The following is a 19,383-nucleotide window of genomic DNA, read 5'->3' on the forward strand; positions in this document are numbered from 1 at the left end:
CCCAAAATTCGAATAGCATCATGTCACATATAAAAGGAAATAATCACCTGTATAAGCTCGAGCACACATATATATGTATATACAATACTTGGCCGTTGGAGCCATCACGTCTATTAACAAAACACCACCTTGAATGTACATTAGGTCTACAAAGCCTCTAGACAATACACAGAGTTTAACTAAGGTCGGGACACACCCTGCCATATAACTAACTTCTATACAATACCAAAAGTGACTGGATATGACACAGAAAGCCCCGAAGCAAACTGGATCTCACAAAAAGCAGCTGGATATCCTGGCTCCTACTTGTGCGGTGTATGAGCTGAGGTACCTGTGCCTGTAGCATGAAATGCAGGTCCCCCGTGGGGGACGTCAGTACGAAATATGTACTGAGTATGTAAAGCTGTAGATAATCACATATGATATAGGAGCTCAATAGAAATCAAAAACAAATGAATAAATCGTAATAGGAGTGGACCACACTTACTAGAACTTGTGACAACCTGTACATTGTATTTATTCAATCACTTTACCTTCGTTCTTATCATCTTTGTAATCATTACTGCACTGTACTGTGACCATTAGGCTGCCTCCAGTATATATCAACTGGGATCGACCCATGATAGGCTTATGCCCTTGGGATACCACACATAAATACATAAATAGGGATCGACCCATGATAGGCTTATGCCCCTGGGATACCACCCGATAAGAGAGAACTTCCATCACTTAGTTCAATTAATCTTTGAGATTGTTATTTCGGTCGCCACCGTATTTTTGTTACTTTAAAACAATGATACATCAATAAGAGACATATAAATAGACCATCAATGCAATAACAATGAAGTAAGAACTCATTAGCACATCAATGAAGTGTTTTGGAGTCATCAATACCATAACAATGAAGTAGGAACTTATTGGTATATCAATGAAACGTTTTGGAGTCATTAATAGCACATGGATCTTGTTTGAGTAATCGGATACCTTCTGACATTCATTAGTGCAATAAACATGTAAGATTTGGAAAACAAGTATTGGAATGTCTTGACATCTTGTAGGGTGGAAACAAGTTCATTGGTAACGTAGGACATCATACAAAACCATTATGGATCACATGTTACTGAATAACTTTGGAAACTTTTTTAATAGAACAATTGTTCACTTTCATGCCAAAGATATGGTATAGAGTATGCTTTACATACCTGACTTTCAACCTTCAATACTAGTCCTAAATATACTTCCTATCTTTTCGGATTACTTATCTACAATGAACATATATAGCAATCTAGTATTAGCGACCAAACATCACAATTCAATTATTTGAATTCACCAAACTAGTAGTTAAGTAGTAAGCCTTAATTACACCATAAAGGGTGTCACTTTAACACTCTTATACTCCAATTACATTCACATGCCATACATATTCATACAACATCCTCCAATATCAAGTTTGGATTCATTTATCCTTCCAACCAATCCATTAAACCAAATTGAGCCATAGACAGTAATAATCATCAATTCAATAGTATATCACCATATCCAACTTCCATAACTCAATTACCATATCCACCTTCCATAACTCAATTACCATATTCACCTTCCACAATTCAATACAACCAAACCATACAAAATAGTCCATAACCCTATTTTCATCACCTTTCAATAACAACCAATACATATAATCCTCTATCACACATATACATATGGAAAAGAACAAAGGCAAACAATACTCATACCTTAGAATTCACCTCTTGAGTATGCAATCTTGTTTACACAAATAATAGGTGTCGTTCGAAGCTCTCGAGATGACAAATGCAATTATTGGATTACTTTGGAATTTCTACGATTGAATCAAAAGTAATTTAAAGGTCAAATTTGGCTAGGGTTTGTTCTTTCTCAATGATTGATGATGAAAATGAGTTTTTGAACTCATATACATGTATATATACACATAATCCCGTCCATAATATAATAGGAAATGACCAAAATGCCTTTAAAATTTAAATAATGTCAAATCTGTCCTTTGGTGGACTGTTTTGATAAGCTAAAGTAGATCAACCATAACTCTTTGCTCCGATATCGGATTTGGGTGAAATTGGTATCGTTGGAAGGATAATTCAAAGGGATTTAATTTCATATAAAGTAGGCCACCCAGTTCGTCCTGTACAAGGAGTTATGGTCATTTGAAGTTGACCCTAAAAATTCGGCTGGCCTCAGTAGTTAGTGTGCAGGAAATTTTCCTGCACATTTACTATTCCCAAATATCCCGACCACCATTTTATAGTTTCGAACGTGCTAGATTATATCCAAAACCTATCCGTTTTTGGAAATATTTATATCGTTGGAAAGCTTATTCAATAACCTTCGCATAGAACCATCTTCGGGCAAATTCCGGTATAAATAAAATAAAAAAATTAATTCCATATAAATAAGACCAATACACGTACTTGAATATGGGGTGTTACATCCTTCCCCTCTTTAGGACATTCTTCCTCAAATGTTAGCGTAGTTATTCAATCGAAACAAGTTCAAGTCCATCATTAACATTCACATCATCACATAAATACTATGCATATATAAAAAAACTTACTTGTTAATTTTCTAACTCCGTTTCTTGAACTTCCTCTTCATCTTTGAACAAATGAGAGTACTTAGATTTCATTGCTTCCTCAGCTTCCCATGTAATCTCTTCCCTTTGACGATTTCTCCAACGTACTTTCACCGATGCTATCACTTTATTTCTCATCTTCTTAACTTGGCGATCTAGAATAGCAAAAGGCACTTCCTCATAGGTAAGAACTTCCGCAACTTGCACATCCTCAGTATAAGTGATATGTGATGGATCTCTGATGCACTTTCAAAGCATTGACACATGAAATACCGGATGTACTAATGAGAGCTCTTGGGGTAGCTCTAATTCATATGCAACTTGTCCAAACCTTTGAGTAATCTTATACGGGCCTATATAATGTGGACTCAACTTCCCTTTCTTGCCAAATCTCATTACCCCTTTTATTGGTGATACCTTCAAAAATACCCAATCAGCTATAGAAAACTCTAGCCCTCTTCTTTTACTATCCGCATATGACTTGTGTGGGCTATTTTCAGTCATTGTTGAATTACTTTAACCTTCTCTATGGCTTGATAAACAAGATCTGGTCCGAACAAAAGAGTTTCACCCACTTCGAACCATCCTATTGGTGATCTACACTTTCTTCCATATAAATCTTCATATGGTGCCATTTTGATACTTGAATGATAGCTATTATTGTAGGCAAACTCAATAAGAGGTAAATGATCATCCCAGTTGCCCTTAAAATCTATTACACACTCGTAGCATATCTTCAAGTGTTTGGATGGTACGTTCTGCTTGTCCATCTGTTTGAGGGTGAAAAGTTGTACTCAACTTCATTTGTGTTCCCAAACACCTCTGAAAAGACTTCCAAAAATTTTGTGGTAAATTAGGTTCTCCGAACTGATATAATAGAGATTGGCACTCCATGTAATTGGACTATCTCTTTAATGTACAGCTTCGCATACTCTTCAGCTGTGTAAGTGGTCCTAACTGGTAGGAAATGTGCGGATTTGGTAAGCCTATCAACAATCACCCATATAGAATCAAACTTTTGGGATGCACGAGGAAAACCAATAAAGAAATCCATGTTGATCATGTCCCACTTTCAGCTTGGAAGATCAATGCATTGCATATAACCTTCGGGTTTTTGGTGCTCAACTTTAACTCTTTGACAATTTGGACATTCAGCTAAAAATTCTGCAATGCTCTTCTTTATGTCATTCCACCAATACATATCTTTCAAATCTTGATACATTTTGGTTGATCCTAGATGAATGGAATACCTTGAACGATGTGCCTCTGTCATAATCTTCTTTCTTAGCCCGTCTACATCCGACACACACAATTGGTTTTTGCACTGAAGTACTCCTTCTCACGTAAGCTCAAATGCCTTGGTCGCACCACTCTAAACGTTCTCCATAAGCTATAATAAAATAGGATTTGCATATTTCTTCTCTTTCACTTTAGCTACTAATGAAGATTTTGCAGCATTATGTACGATAAGCTCTTTATCCGGAGTTTTAAGAAAGCGAACTCCCAAACTAGCTAACTGGTGAAGATCATTAATCATCCCTTGCCTTTCTATAGGTGCCATCATAGCCTTACGACTTAACGCATCAGCTACCATATTTTCTTTCCCTGGATGGTACAAGATATCAACATCGTAGTCCTTTAATAGTTCAAGCCATCTCCACTGCCTTAAATTTAGATCCTTCTGATTAAAAATATATTGCAAGCTCTTATGGTCAGTATATATATCAACATGAACCCCATATAAGTAGTGGCGCCATATCTTTAAAGCAAAAATAACTGTTGCCAGCTCAAGATCGTATGTAGGATAATTTTTCTCATGTGGCCGCAATTGTCTAGAAGCATATGCTATTACCTTACCATGCTGCATCAATACACATCCTAAACCAATTTTGGAAGCATCACAATACACTGTATACCCTTTGGTGCCTTCTGTAAGTACCAACACGGGTGTAGAAATCAACTTGTTCTTTAAATCTTAAAAACTCTTCTCACAGGCATCATTCCATTGGAATTTAGATGCTTTATGGGTTAGCTTAGTTAAGGGTGCTGAAATGAAATAAAAGCCTTTAAAAAACCTTCTATAATAACCGGACAACCCGAGAAAACTACGAATCTCCATAGGCGTTGTGGGCCTTGGCCAGTTCTTCACAGCTTCTATCTTTTGAGCATTAACCTTTATCCCTTCACTGGATACAATATGACCCAAAAATGCCATCGACTTTAACCGAAACTCACATTTAGAGAACTTTACATAAAGTTTACAATCACGAAGAGTCTGCAATGCCTGTCGTAAGTGATTGGCATGGTCCTCTTCTGATCGAGAATAAACTAGAATATCATTTATAAAAACTATCACAAATACATCTAGGAATGGCTTAAACACCCTATTCATCAAATCCATAAAAGTTGCGGGTGCATTTGTTAGCCCAAATGGCATAACTAGAAACTCATAATGACCATACCGTGTTTGGAAAGCTGTCTTGGGTATATCCTTCTCTTTGACCCTCACTTGGTGGTAACCTGACCTCAAATCAATCTTAGAAAAGCACTTGGCGCCCTGTAACTGATCAAATAAATCATTAATTCTTGGGAGAGGATATTTATTCTTAATAGTCACCTTATTCAATTATTGATAATCAATACACATCTTCAGCGAGCCATCCTTTTTGCGTATAAATAACACTAGTGCTCCCCAGGAGGACATACTAGGCCTTATGAATCCTTTCTCTAGCAAATCTTTCAATTGCTCTTTCAATTCTCGTAATTCTGCTGGGGCCATTCTATACGGAGGAATGGAGATTGGTTGGTTTCCTGGTATTACATCAATACCAAACTCTACTTCTCTTTCAGGAGGCAAACCTGGAAGATCTTCAGGAAATACATTAGAAAATTCATTTACCACCGGAACAGCGTGAAGAGTTGGTGGCTCAGCTTCTGTATCCCTTACACTAACTCAATGATATATGTATCCCTTGGAAATCATTCTTCTTGCCTTAAAATAAGAAATAAATCTACCTCTTGGCGTGCCACTTTCACCTTTCCATTCAAGGACTGATTCATTTGGAAAATAGAAATATACCTTTTTTGTGCAGCAATCAATTGTGGCATAACAAGACGCCAACCAGTCCATACCCATTATAACATCAAAATCTACCATTTCTAGCTCCACAAGATCATCCATCGTATCACGACCACAAACAGTTACTATGAAGTTTCAGTAAACCCTTCTAGCTATAATAGATTCCCCAACCGGTGTGGACACTTCAAATGGCTTAACTAACAGTTCGGGTATTCTTTCAAAATTTCCAGCAATCAATGCAGTAACATAAGATAATGTAGAACCGGGATCAATTAAGGCATATACATCAAATGAAAAGATAGACAATATACCCGTAACCACATCTGGGGAAGCCTCTAAATTATGTCGATCCGCTAGAGCATACGTACGATTTTGAGCCCCGCTAGAACTCATGGCTCCTCTATCACCTCTAACACGACCCATTGGTTGTGCACCCCTTTCTGAATAAGGCATCAATGATGATGATACAACAAATGACCCCGTAGGTCATGCCATACCCCTTATGCCCCTTCGTGGGCATTCTCTCATCATATGCCCCGACATACCACACCAAAAGCAAACATTGGTCCCCAGCCGACATGCGCCCAAATGATACCTTCCATATTTATTGCATGGCTCTCGAGGAGGTCTCGATTGGCTAATATTCCCTTTCCCTTGGTACCCCACTGTCTGCAAACTCTGACTCTCACTTTTGTTCCCAAATTGATTTCTTATGGACCCTTAGAACTGTGGTGGGGCACTAGCTGCAGAATAAGAGGATAATGACCTAGGTGATCTAGAGGAGAACTGTGGTCTGAACCCTCCTTGGGATGCCATGAACTGCCCTGTAGATCTGGCCCTCTTGGAATATCCTCTTTCTAATTCCTGTGTTCTTCTCCTCTGCCTCTGATCTTCCATTTTCTGTGCAAAAGCTTGGATCCTCGCTATGTCTATATCTTTGTTCAAAGTGGCAATAATACAATCTCTAATCAGATATGGATCTAGCCTATCCACATATTGATGAACTCTGTCATCCATAGTAGCTACAACATTAGGAGCATATCTCGACAAAGAATTAAATCGAAGACTGTACTCCCTCACGCTTATATTCCCCTGATGAAGATTTAAAAACTAATCTGCACGGGCCTAATGAATCTCGAATGGAAGATAATGGTCAAGAAATGCCTCTTTGAACTCTTTCCAAGTAGTTGGGGGTGTATCAATACCCCTAGATCATTTCCAGTCCTCGTACCAATATATTACCTCTCCTTTAAATCTATATGCCGCTAACTCCACTTTCTCTCTACCCGTTACATGCATAACATCTAAGGCCCTTTAAATTTGATCAACAAAGTCCTGTGGGTCCTCGTTAAGATCTGATCCAGTAAAAGTGGGAGGATCCATCTTAAGAAAATCCTATGTTCAAAGGCTAGCCGCCCTATCTGTACCACTAGGACCCGTGGTAGGAATGGCTTGCCCTTGAGCTTGCCCAGCAACTATAGGTGGCTCTGGGGATATAGTTCTCCTCCCACTTATTTCTTATGGAGTGGAGGAATTTTCTAATGCATGCTCAGCTGGAGCCTCACTTTGATTAGCTGGTATAGTGGGTGACTTACTAGTCCCCTCTTCGGCAGCCACATCTACTTGCTTATCGGTATTCTTACTTCTGGTAACCGACATCATTATTATAATAAGAGAAACAAATGGATTTAGTGGTCAACTATGACTTCATATACAATATAGGCTCTATCGTACGATCTAAGACATGAAGAAAAGAAATAATTCCAAAATGTCCATAGCCTCCTGTTTATAGATTCAGCGCACGACACACCGATAAACAAAACTCTACGTAGACACGGCTTTGTAGACTCACTAGGATGAACTTCTCTAATACTACTTTTGTCATGCCTCAAATCCTATTGGGGTGGACTGGCACCCGTAATCGAGGAGGCCCGGGAGAACCAGCTCATAACCTTATACTTCCCATGCATACCTCTATGACAACCCAAAATTCGGACAGCATTATGTCACATATAAAAGGAAATAATCACCTGTATAAGCTCGAGCACACATATATATGTATATACAATACTTGGCCATTAGAGTCATCACGTCTATTAACAAAACACCACCTTGAATGTACATTAGGTCTACAAAGCCTCTAGACAATACATAGAGTTTAACTAAGGTCGGGACATACCCCACCATATAAATAACTTCTATATAATACCAAAAGTGACTGGATATGACACAGAAATCCCCGAAGCAAACTGGAGCTCACCAAAACCAGATGGATATCTTGGCTCCTACTTGTGCGGTGTATGAGCTGAGGTACCTGTGCCTGCAGCATAAAATGCAGGTCCCCCATGGGAGACGTCAGTACGAAATATGTACTGAGTATGTAAAGTTGTAGATAATCACATATGATATAGGAGCTCAATAGAAATCAAAAACAAATGAATAAATCGTAATAGGAGTGGACCACACTTACTAGAACTTATGACAACCTGTATATTGTATTTATTCAATCACTTTACCTTCGTTCTTATCATCTTTGTAATCATTACTGTACTGTACTGTGACCATTAGGCTGCCTCATGTACATATCAACTGGGATCGACCCATGATAGGCTTATGCCCTTGGGATACCACCCATAAACACATATATAGGGATCGACCCATGATAGGCTTATGCCCTGGGATACCACCCGATAAGAGAGAACTTCCATCACTTAGTTCAATTAATCTTTGAGATTGTTATTTCGGTCGCCAGCGCATTTTTGTTACTTTAAAACAATGATACATCAATAAGAGACATATAAATAGACCATCAATGCAATAACAATGAAGTAAGAACTCATTGGTACATCAATGAAGTGTTTTGGAGTCATCAATGCCATAACAATGAAATAGGAACTTATTGGTATATCAATGAAACGTTTTGGAGTCATTAATAGCACATGGATCTTGTTTGAGTAACCGGATACCTTCTGACATTCATTAGTGCAATAAACATGTAAGATTTGGAAAACAAGTAAGTATTGGAATGTCTTGACATATTGTAGGGTGGAAACAAGTTCATTGGTAACGTAGGACATCATACAAAACCATTATGGATCATATGTTACTGAATAACTTTGGAAACTTTTTTAATAGAACAATTGTTCACTTTCATGCCAAAGATATGGTATAGAGTATGCTTTACATACCTGACTTTCAACCTTCAATACTAGTCCTAAATGGACTTCCCGTCTTTTTGGATTACTTATCTCCAATGAACATATATAGCAATCTAGTATTAGCGACCAAACATCACAATTCAATTATTTGAATTCACCAAACTAGTGGTTAAGTAGTAAGCCTTAATTACATCATAAAGGGTGTCACTTTAACCCTCTTATACTCCAATTATATTCACATGCCATTCATATTCATACAACATCCTCCAATATCAAGTTTGGATTCATTTATCCTTCCAACCAATCCATTAAACCAAATTGAGCCATAGACATAAATAATCATCAATTCAATAGTATATCACCATATCCACCTTCCATAACTCAATTACCATATCCACCTTCCATAACTCAATTACCATATCCACCTTCCACAATTCAATACAACCAAACCATGCAAAATAGTCCATAACCCTATTTTCATCACCTTTCAATAACAACCAATACATATAATCCTCTATCATGCATATACATATGGAAAAGAACAAAGGCAAACAATATTCATACCTTAGAATTCACCTCTTGAGTATGCAATCCTGTTTGCACAAATAATAGGTGCCGTTCGAAGCTCTTGAGATGACAAACGCAATTATCGGATTACTTTGGAATTTCTACAGTTGAATCAAAAGTAATTTAAAGGTCAAATTTGGCTAGGGTTTGTTCTTTCTCAATGATTGATGATGAAAATGAGTTTTTGAACTCATATATATGTATATATACACTATTCCCATCCATAATATAATAGGAAATGACCAAAATATCTTTAAAATTTAAATAATGTCAAATTTATCCTTTGGTGGACTGTTTTGATAAGCTAAAGTAGATCGACCATAACTCTTTGATCCGATATTGGATTTTGGGTAAATTGGTATCGTTGGAAGGATAATTCAAAGGGCTTTCATTTCATATAAAGTAGGCCACCCAGTTCGTCCTGTACAAGGAGTTATGGTCGTTTGAAGTTGACCCTAAAAATTCGGCTGGCCTCAGTAGTTTGTTTCCTGCACATTTACTATTCCCAAATATCCCGGCCACCGTTTTATAGTTTTGAACGTGCTCGATTAAATCCAAAACCTATCCATTTTTGGAAATCTTTATATCATTGGAAAGCTTATTCAATAACCTTCGCATGGAACCATCAACGAGCAAATTTCGGTATAAATAAAATAAAAAAATTAATTTTGTATAAATAAGACCAATACACGTACTTGAATACGCCAATACACGTACTTGGATATGGGGTGTTACAGATTGCTTCTAGAATTTTCTTCTTTCATAATATATAATGCCCATATTCCACAACAAGAAAACCAACACTTCCATATACTCATAATTAAAGATCTCTCTGAAGTGTCGCAATACTGCAATCAAAGGCTAGAACTTGTTGCTCATCGATTTGATCTTTACTTCCTTGTTATAGTCGAGTCTTTATAATTTTGTACCTAAATGCTTGCCTACTTTGCTTATGATTGTCAGTAAATGTGGTGTACCATCTCTTTGTAATCATCTAGAGTTAGATGATTGTCTAAGCTAGAGTTATCCTAAGGAGTCCAGTTAGAGTTAGCTAGAGGTGTTGTCAGCTAGAGTTAGTTAGGGTGAGAAGCAATACAGTTACTACTTAGTTTCTTTGTAATAGAGTTATTTCTAGGAAATAAAAGGATTAAAAGGTTAATCCTTAGAGTCTGGATTCAAGGTGTTTCTTGAATATAGTGGAGCTTGAAATCCTGGAGGCAGGTCGTGGTTTTTCTCCTTTGAGAAAGGAGTTTCCACGTAAAAATCTTGTGTCTTAAATTTTTTGCAGTCCTACCTTGTTAATCTATTTATCTCCTAGTTCATTTTTTGTGTGTGTGATTTTGGGAACTGTTCCCTGAGTCGAGGAACAACCCACCCCCAACCCTTCATTTGGTATCAGAGCAGGTCTTCCATAATAATGCTAACACCTTGGAAAGATCCTAAGAAATAGAGGCTTCACAAACTGCTTACACCTCAAAAGAAAGTGAAATAGATCGCATTGCAAAAAGGGTCCTCAAAGCTTTGGATAGATCTAAAAAAAATTTCAAAAGAGAGATGCAGAGTGTCCTGGAGAAGTGTAGCAATCAGGTGATTGCAGCTTTGTGGAACGACTCATCAAGTGACTCAACTGAGGCTGGGTAAAGAGAAGACATTTTCATCGTGGAAACAGAAGAAGAGGTGCAAGTCTCTGATGCACTCCTTGATTTGATGGCAGACACAGATGAAAATGAAAGTAGACCTACGACCCTCCTGGATGTTAAAGAGAATCTGAAGGACTACTCCTTCAAAAAATTGAGATCTCTTATCTCGACACTGATTGAATCCTTAAATGAGATAGTTGAATACAAGGAGAATCTGGAGAGCACTCTTGAAAAATGTGAAGAAAAATCATTGAGTTGAGCGTCCAAGTGACAAAACTCACAAGTGAAAAGAGAAAGTTGAAGGATGATCTAAGCATGTTCGAAGAAGAAGTGGTTGAAGTAAGTGTGCAGGTAGCTGAGCTTCAAGCAACTTGCAAGAATCTCACGTGTGAAAATGATCTCCTGAGTAAGAAGTTAAGTGATCTTCCAAAGCCAGCGTCCAAAGGAAAGGCAGAAGGAATTAACATACAGTTTTAGTTGGAGAAAGAGCTAGATAAAGCTAAAATTAATATGATGGCCACTCTTGAGAGGAATTCTATTCTTAAAACAAAACTGGCTAGAGTAAAAATTGAGTTTGCAAAATCACTTGCATGGACTTCCTCACCACAAGAACTTGATAAGTTAACTAGTCAAGATCCAACCAGCTAGAGTGGTTCAGAGATCAAGGTGAAGATTCTATTTATGCTTCAGGAACACAAAGGGAAGGGATGATTACTTAATCTTACAATGTAGAAAGGATGAACACTCAAGAGAAATGTGCTCTTTTAAAGAAAAAAAACAGAGAGAGAAAGGAAAATTAACTGCTCCAAAAGAGGGGAAAAGGAGATTACCCAGCTGGACCAAGAAGAAGCTAAACCATCCTCTATCATCTTACTGAGAACTCAGATTGAAGTAGGTTCCTAAAGTAATGACTAATTTGTGATGCAGGGCAATGCAAGGGGTAGCAACCAATGTAGAAAAAATTAGAGATGGCTGTCTAGGACATATAACTGAAAGGATGAAAGAGTACCTCTTTCATTAGGCCCTAGAAGGAGGCAAAGTTTCTTCAGTATACTCCTGTGCTCCTCAAGAATGATTGTAGGCAGATGGTTGAGAAAGTGATGAGGAGACAGAACCTAGTTTTTGCAGATGAATGGTGGCTAATTTCAAGGATTCTCTTTGGTAGCTAAGAAATGGTGAGCAGGTATCCTGGTTGGACATTGGCAAAGATATCTATCCAATCTCATATCCTTGCTGATATTCACCTATTGAAATAAAAGACATGAAAGGAGTAATGAGATTGCACAAGTAACAGGATTTTAACATTACCTTGGGACCAGGTCCCTAATCAGGTCAGTACCATTTGCTACTCTTAAATAATGACTACGTTAAATGTTTAATAGTTGTGGCGCATCATTCTCCCGCCCTCTTAAAAAGCTACCACTCATACTTTAAACTCAATGGACACATCCATCTGACCGAACATGTCCCATCAGATGCTTTATGTTCCTCAATCTTAATCATTCCTTTGTGCCATATATTAAGTTTAAAATCAGATAAAGTTATTTCTCTCCTTAAACCTCTCTCTCCAAGATCTTATTTGTTCTCTAACTGATCAACAACCCTATTTCTCCTATCCCTCTCTGATTTACCCACTTCAAAAGAAGGTATTCAAGATTTTTTTCAACTATAAAGAAAACAATAGGAGCTTTAAGACTCCCAGTGTCAAGCATTATGCCACCCAAACGACAACCTTCCTCAGACAGGGCAGATAGTAAAGTAGAATATATGTTTAAAGGAACTAGTGACTATAAAGATGAGTCACTTGAGTCCGACTTTGTGAAATTTTCTATTCATAGTAAAGTAAACAAGAGAAGAATAGGGTATGTATTCAAGAAAAAAGGAAAAGAGCATTTAGTTTTGAAACCAAATCCAATAGCCTCTTTCATTGGTAAAAGAAAAAGATCAAACCAAGCTACTATCAAGGAATCATGTTCTGGCTTATCCTTTTCTAGAGAAGGTAAGGTTTGAGTTTCTTAAGAATTAGGAAGTTTTTGGTGTAAGAACATTTGAACCTATAGTGATCAATACACCAAAATTGAGAGAGCTACTAGAGATGGTAAAATTTTAAAATTGGGAACACTTATTTAATTTTGGTGTATCTCATGGTGAAGGTTTTCTACTATAACATGGAAATCTCTGGCGATGGTTCATATCTGACATCTCAAGTAAATGATGCAAATATAGTACTAGATGAAGAGACACTCTAAGAAATCTTCGGTGTTCCAACTGTGGGAATTAGGTCCATCAAGTCAGAAAAGGGATTTGATGAGTTTTTAAAACTTTGTGGTGTTAAGGATTTCAACGTTAAGACTCTCAGGGGAGAATTTTTGGTACTTTTTAAATTGGTAAAAGGAGCATACTCCCCAAGTTAGACATGGAGACCAATCTTACAGGGGCTGATTTATTCCTAATGGAGATGTTGTTTAAATACAAGAGGATTAACCTCCCAGCCATTGCAATGGAACATATGAACTCTGTCATTAATGCTAACGCTTGAAGGAGTGGGTTCCCTTATGGGTTATGAATGAATAGGGTATTTGTATACTTTAACATTGAGTGTGGATATGTAAAAGCTGGCTCAGTGAATGAGGTATTGGATATCTCAGCTCTTGACGAAAATAAACACATGGCTGACCTATTGGGTGAGAAGAAATACCTGAATGAGGAGATAGACAGTGGAGATATATATTCTTACTGCTCTACTTTATCTATGTGACGCAAAGATAGATCTGTTGAAGGTTGTTCTTACAAGACAAAAATGAAGAAGGAACATTTTTAGGAAAGGAAATGTGTGCTACAAATACTACCCTGCAGGAAAGGGTGGAGGAGTCGGAAACTATGATATTTTTGCTTGAAGATCCTCCCTGAATCACGTCCTAGCTAATTTCCTCCTTCTTCCTCACAGTTATCTCCCCTAGTATTGATTCTTTTACTCCTTATTCCTATTTTGGGATAAAACTGATCCTGCTCTGTTGTGGTGAATGATTGGTATAGTTTTTTTAAATATTTTGTAGTTATTGTTTTTGCACATAGTTTCTGGTACTATTTGGTGTATGATCAATGGCTGACTTCTCTCTTTGTGCTATCATTTCTCCTATTTATATTTGAATCTCTCTTGTTCATGTCAGTGTTGCCTTAATGTCCATAAATTAACATATATGACTTATCTGTGTCTGGTTTATTGCCTAACCTTTTTGATGATGTCAAAAGGGGGAAATAGATTGTATTTGTAGATATGTAAATTATTAACGTATAAATTGCCAGCTGTGGTGTTGTGCAGATATGTATAGTATGCTATGTAGATAGATATGTATTCTGAGTTGTGCTAATAAATACAGGGGTTCTCTCATTCGGGGAGAACTTAAAAGCTCATTTATAGGGGAAATAAGGTGGAGGATGCCTGCATTCTTATAGGAATCAGTGATAGGGGGAATTGGTTGAGCAAACTGGTCTGGCATGTGGTCTTGTAGATTATGTTGTGTTGCTGAGGTATAGGCTGTTCTGTGTAGAAGTTGATTGAAGATGCTGAGTATGTTGATCTGATTGTATGGGTTTGGCATCATCAAAGGGGAAATTGTTAAGCCCTTAGTTTTGATGATTGACACATTCATAGTTTGGGACCTATTCCCTGGAGCCCTTGTTGTGATGACAAAGGCATTTTACGTATTAAGGAACAAATTGGGCTCACTGGTTGCTTTCACAGTCAACTTTTCAACTGACACATAGTATAAATGTTGGTGAAAAGTTGTTGCCACCTTTTTTCCTCAACCAATGAGATTGCTTCTAGAATTTTCTTGTGTCACAATATATAATGCTCATCTTCCACAACAAGAAAACCAACAATTCCATACACTCATAAGTAACGATCTCTCTGAAATGTCGTAGCATTGCAATCAAAGGCTGGAACTGTAGCAGGGAACTTGTTGCTTATTGAATTGATCTTTACTTCCTTGTTATAGTCGAGTCTTTGTAATTTTGTACTTAAATGCTTGCCTACGTTGCTTATGATTGTCAATAGGTGTGGTGTACCGCCTCTTTGTAATCATCTAGAGTTAGGTGATTGTCCAAGCTAGAGTTAGCTTGAGGAGTCCAGTTAGAGTTAGCTGGAGGTGTTGTCAGCTAGAGTTAGCTGGGGTGAGAAGCAGTACAGTTATTACTTGGTTTGCTTGTAATAGAGTTATTTCTAGGAAACAAAAGGATTAAGAGGTTAATCCTTGGAGTATGTATTCAAGGTGTTTCTTGAATATAGTGGAGCTTGAAATCCTGGAGGCAGATCGTGGTTTTTCTCCCTTGAGCAAGGAGTTTCCACGTAAAAATCCCCCGTCTTTACTTTTCTGTACTCCTTCACTTGTTAATCTGTTTATCTCCTTGTTCTTGTTGTTGCGTGTGTGATTCTGGGAACTATTCCCTGAGTCGAGGAGCAATCCACCCCCAACCCTTCATATACATATTTGCAATTGGTTCAGTAGCTTGGGAGTTCATTGGAATAATCTATACATCTGAGATAACTCTTCTACCTGGCATATATAAAAGTGGAGTAAGGATGAAAGAAAACAACCTCAAATAGATGTGAACTACATACAAGAAACGCGATTACAAATATTGAACAACAAGACAAGGATCAGTAGTCAGTACCTTGTAATCTCTTAACAAAGTTAGGCCTTCGGGATGCTGCTTCTCTAGAGATTGATTAATATATACAGCCAACAACTCATTTAGCACTTTTTGCATCACAAGTTTAGTCATGGCATTGAATTAAATTCAACTGAAGGAAGATTTACATGAAAAAAAGCCTGATTTTAGCAATGTAAAGTCAAGTACATATCAGAAGGAGACTTAACACCAGTTACATAATGACAATTATTTCTTTCAATAAAATCAAGAAATAACGGGGAGTAATGCAACCTGTATGCTCAGGTATATTATAGCCATAACTATAAATTCAACAAAACCTAATACTTACACTCTCTCCTCCTTTAGGTTATAGGTAACAAATTGCTGAAATTAAACAACTACCACTGACGCCATGTCATGTAACAGTAAATCTAGTTGGAATAGTAAAGGATACAAACTGGAAAGGATAGCAATAGTAAAGCAACAAGAACAAGATTCCCAATATAAGCTTCAAGAAAGACATCCAAGATGAACATGCATGCACCAACCTATCAAGGCTTGCCAAATGATAATAAAAATATATACGTTAGATGAAACTCAAACATGTGCTGAACTATCACTTGTATCGATATTGAGCACCAGATTAACATATGGAAAATGATTTTTTTTCCTAGTACTTACCTAATTCTTAGAAGTACAAGATAAAATGGCATTGTAACATTTCACCTTACCCATTAATTGCATGAAAAAGTAAGAAATGTGTCCAGCAGAAAGGTGCCCATCAGCTATCTAAGTATCATAAAAAACGGTTAAAGGAGCAAATTTGTCCCTCTGATATGCGAAAAGGATCAATTTTAATTGCCACTAACAATTAAAAAATTCATAACAGAAATATTTTATTTTAATATCTAGTGGGGTTTGAAGAGGGTAAAGTGTACGTAGACCTTACCTCCAGTGGCGGAGCCACAACCAACGAAGGTTGGTCGATGAACACCCTTCGTCGGAAATTTTTTTCGAGTATATAGGTTAAATATAGATATTTATGGTTATATACATATTGTTGCACACCCTTAACAAGCTAGAGAAGCATAGTCCAGTGGTCAAGAGTGTGCATTTTCGCATCAACAACCCGGGTTCGAACTTTGGTAGGTGCAGAGATGTTGTTTCCAACAGACTCTTGACTCAAGTTAAGCAAATCAAACTAGAAAAAATGCAGTGAAGAAAAGACATGACAACTAAACATGTAGAATTGATCAAGAAAATCAACATTGTTGCTTTTCTATCTGTTGTACTAGAAAACCTTAATATCTTTTTCATGGTCTGAGAAAACCTCTATTAGAACCAAAAAGTTCACCGTACCACTAAAGAATATAGTGCAGTGGACGAGGTTTCGCCTCTCTTAACTAGAGGTCATAAATTTCAAGCCTAAGTATGGAAAAATTCTTAGTAGGGAGCTCCCTCCGCCCCCCCCCCCCTCAAACCCAATGATCCTACACGGACGCAACTTCAAAATAGTTGGGCTTCAATGCTGGTACCAGACACGAGATGGAAAAAAATAAAAACAAGGTTCACCTTTATCCTTTTCTTCTTTTGAAGTAATAGAAAACTAAAATAAATAAATAAAAAGTAGGGTGTTTTCTTATAGTAGAATTGATGTAGTTTTCAAATGGTTCCTTGCATTTGTGGTACAACCCCTTCAAGATATTATACTTGCCATTCTGGTTACACAATATTAAGAAATATCTATTAATCAAATTATGGAAATACTTTCACATTACAAAAGAAACAACACAACAAAGAAAGAAATGCATAAATGGTTCCAAAGGATACTTCCCCTACTTAAGAAGCTCAGTTTCCTCGATAAGTACTTCATGTCCTTCTATAACTCTATTTTCGTTATTACTTCCTGCAAGAGTTCCCATCCTTTCTCCAGGCTATATATATAAATCACACTCATCTCTTTGACAATTTTGTAGCGAAATGGTAAAACAAATTTGTCATATATTGGATGTTGCAGAGTCAGAATTTTAGTAAGAGGTTCAAAATATGAAAAAGTAAATAGAAATAGTCAAACGGGGTTTTTTCTTAATCTAAGCCTTGATCAACAGGTTGTAAACCTATGGTAGGGTTTGGCTTGACCACTACCATGAAATATTTAATAAGAATATTACAGACATGGAACCATGCTTCTAATGTACAAAAAGATTGCCAAAACAATCAAAAAGGTAGGAAGTAGCCAACAAAACAGAACCCTGCCTATAACAAAAAAGTGTTAGATAACTTGTTCAAGATATGTTTCAGAAATAAAGTAGGACTAGATAATTTTAGTAGTTTTAAATTATTAGAGTTGACTTATGAATTAGTTATCCCTTTGTTATTTAAATAGGAATTAGTTATTCCAATTTAAATCTAAATTGAAGTGTAATTAGAAATTTAGCTATAAATATATGTTTTGAATTACTAATAAAATCATTCTCTTTGATAATACAATTGCAGCATCTTTTTCTCTCCAACTCTTTTTCTGTTATTTCTTTAATTTTAAAGTTAAAAGAACAACAATTGGTATCAGAGCTAGTTGATTCTAAGGGCTTATGAGTTAGAGAAGACCCCCAGAAAAAACCTTGCATAAAAGTCAATATTGTTATGGCCTCCATTAATTTCTCAATTCCTTCACCCCCAATTTTTTCTTTTGGGTTGTCAAAATGAAAACTTATTTGCGAGCATATGATCTGTAGGAAGTGTTAAAGGTTGGAGGAGAAGCAAATCATTTGCCAAATAATCCAACTATGCTGCAAATTAAGAATCAGAAAGAAGAGGTTTGAAAAAATTTTAAAGCTCTCGCTTGCATACAATCAGCACTTTCGAAAGTAATTTTTATAAGAGTTATGGCGAGTGAGACTACAAATGAGGCTTGGGATAAGTTGAAAGAAGAATTTCACGAAAGTGACAAGATCAGGCAAATAAAAGTGATAAATCTGAGAAGAGAGATTGAAATTCTCAGAATGAAGGATTCAGAAACTATTGAAGAATTCTCCAACAAGTTGATGAAGATTGTAAACCAAGTCAGACTTATGGGAGAAGAGCTTACAGATTCAAGAATCGTGGAAAAGGTTCTTGTAAGTTTGTCGAAAAGATTTGACGCAAAGATCTCCTCACTTGAAGATTCGAAGGACCTTACAAAACTGTTACCTTCAGAACTTGTATATGCTCTTCAAGCTCAAAAGCAAAGAAGATCCTTTAGGCTAGAAGAAGCTACTGAAACTGCTCTTCAAGTCAAGATCAAAGGGAAGATGCAGATGCAAAAAGAAGGTAAAATCCCAGAAACTTCTACTAATTCTAGTAGAAAAAATCAAGGTGATTCTCGCAATGGAGTCAAGAAGAAAGAAAACTTTCCTCCATACAAGTATTGTAGAAAATCCAATCATAAAGAGGATGATTTTTGGTTTAAAGGGAAGAAACCACCTCTCCCGTGTAGATATTTTAATAAGCTTGGCCATATTGAAAGTTTTGTAGAGTGAAGAAGGAGAACAACCAACAAACTCAAAAAGTCAACATTTCAAAAGTTGAAAAACAGGAGGAGTTTGTGTTTATGGAGATAGAAGCAACAAGATTGGATGATGAAAACACATGATTTCTGGACAGTGGTTTAACACAAAACATGACTATCAAACAAAA

This window comes from Capsicum annuum, chromosome 3 (assembly GCF_002878395.1).
Source record: "Capsicum annuum cultivar UCD-10X-F1 chromosome 3, UCD10Xv1.1, whole genome shotgun sequence".
Lineage (NCBI taxonomy): Eukaryota > Viridiplantae > Streptophyta > Magnoliopsida > Solanales > Solanaceae > Capsicum > Capsicum annuum.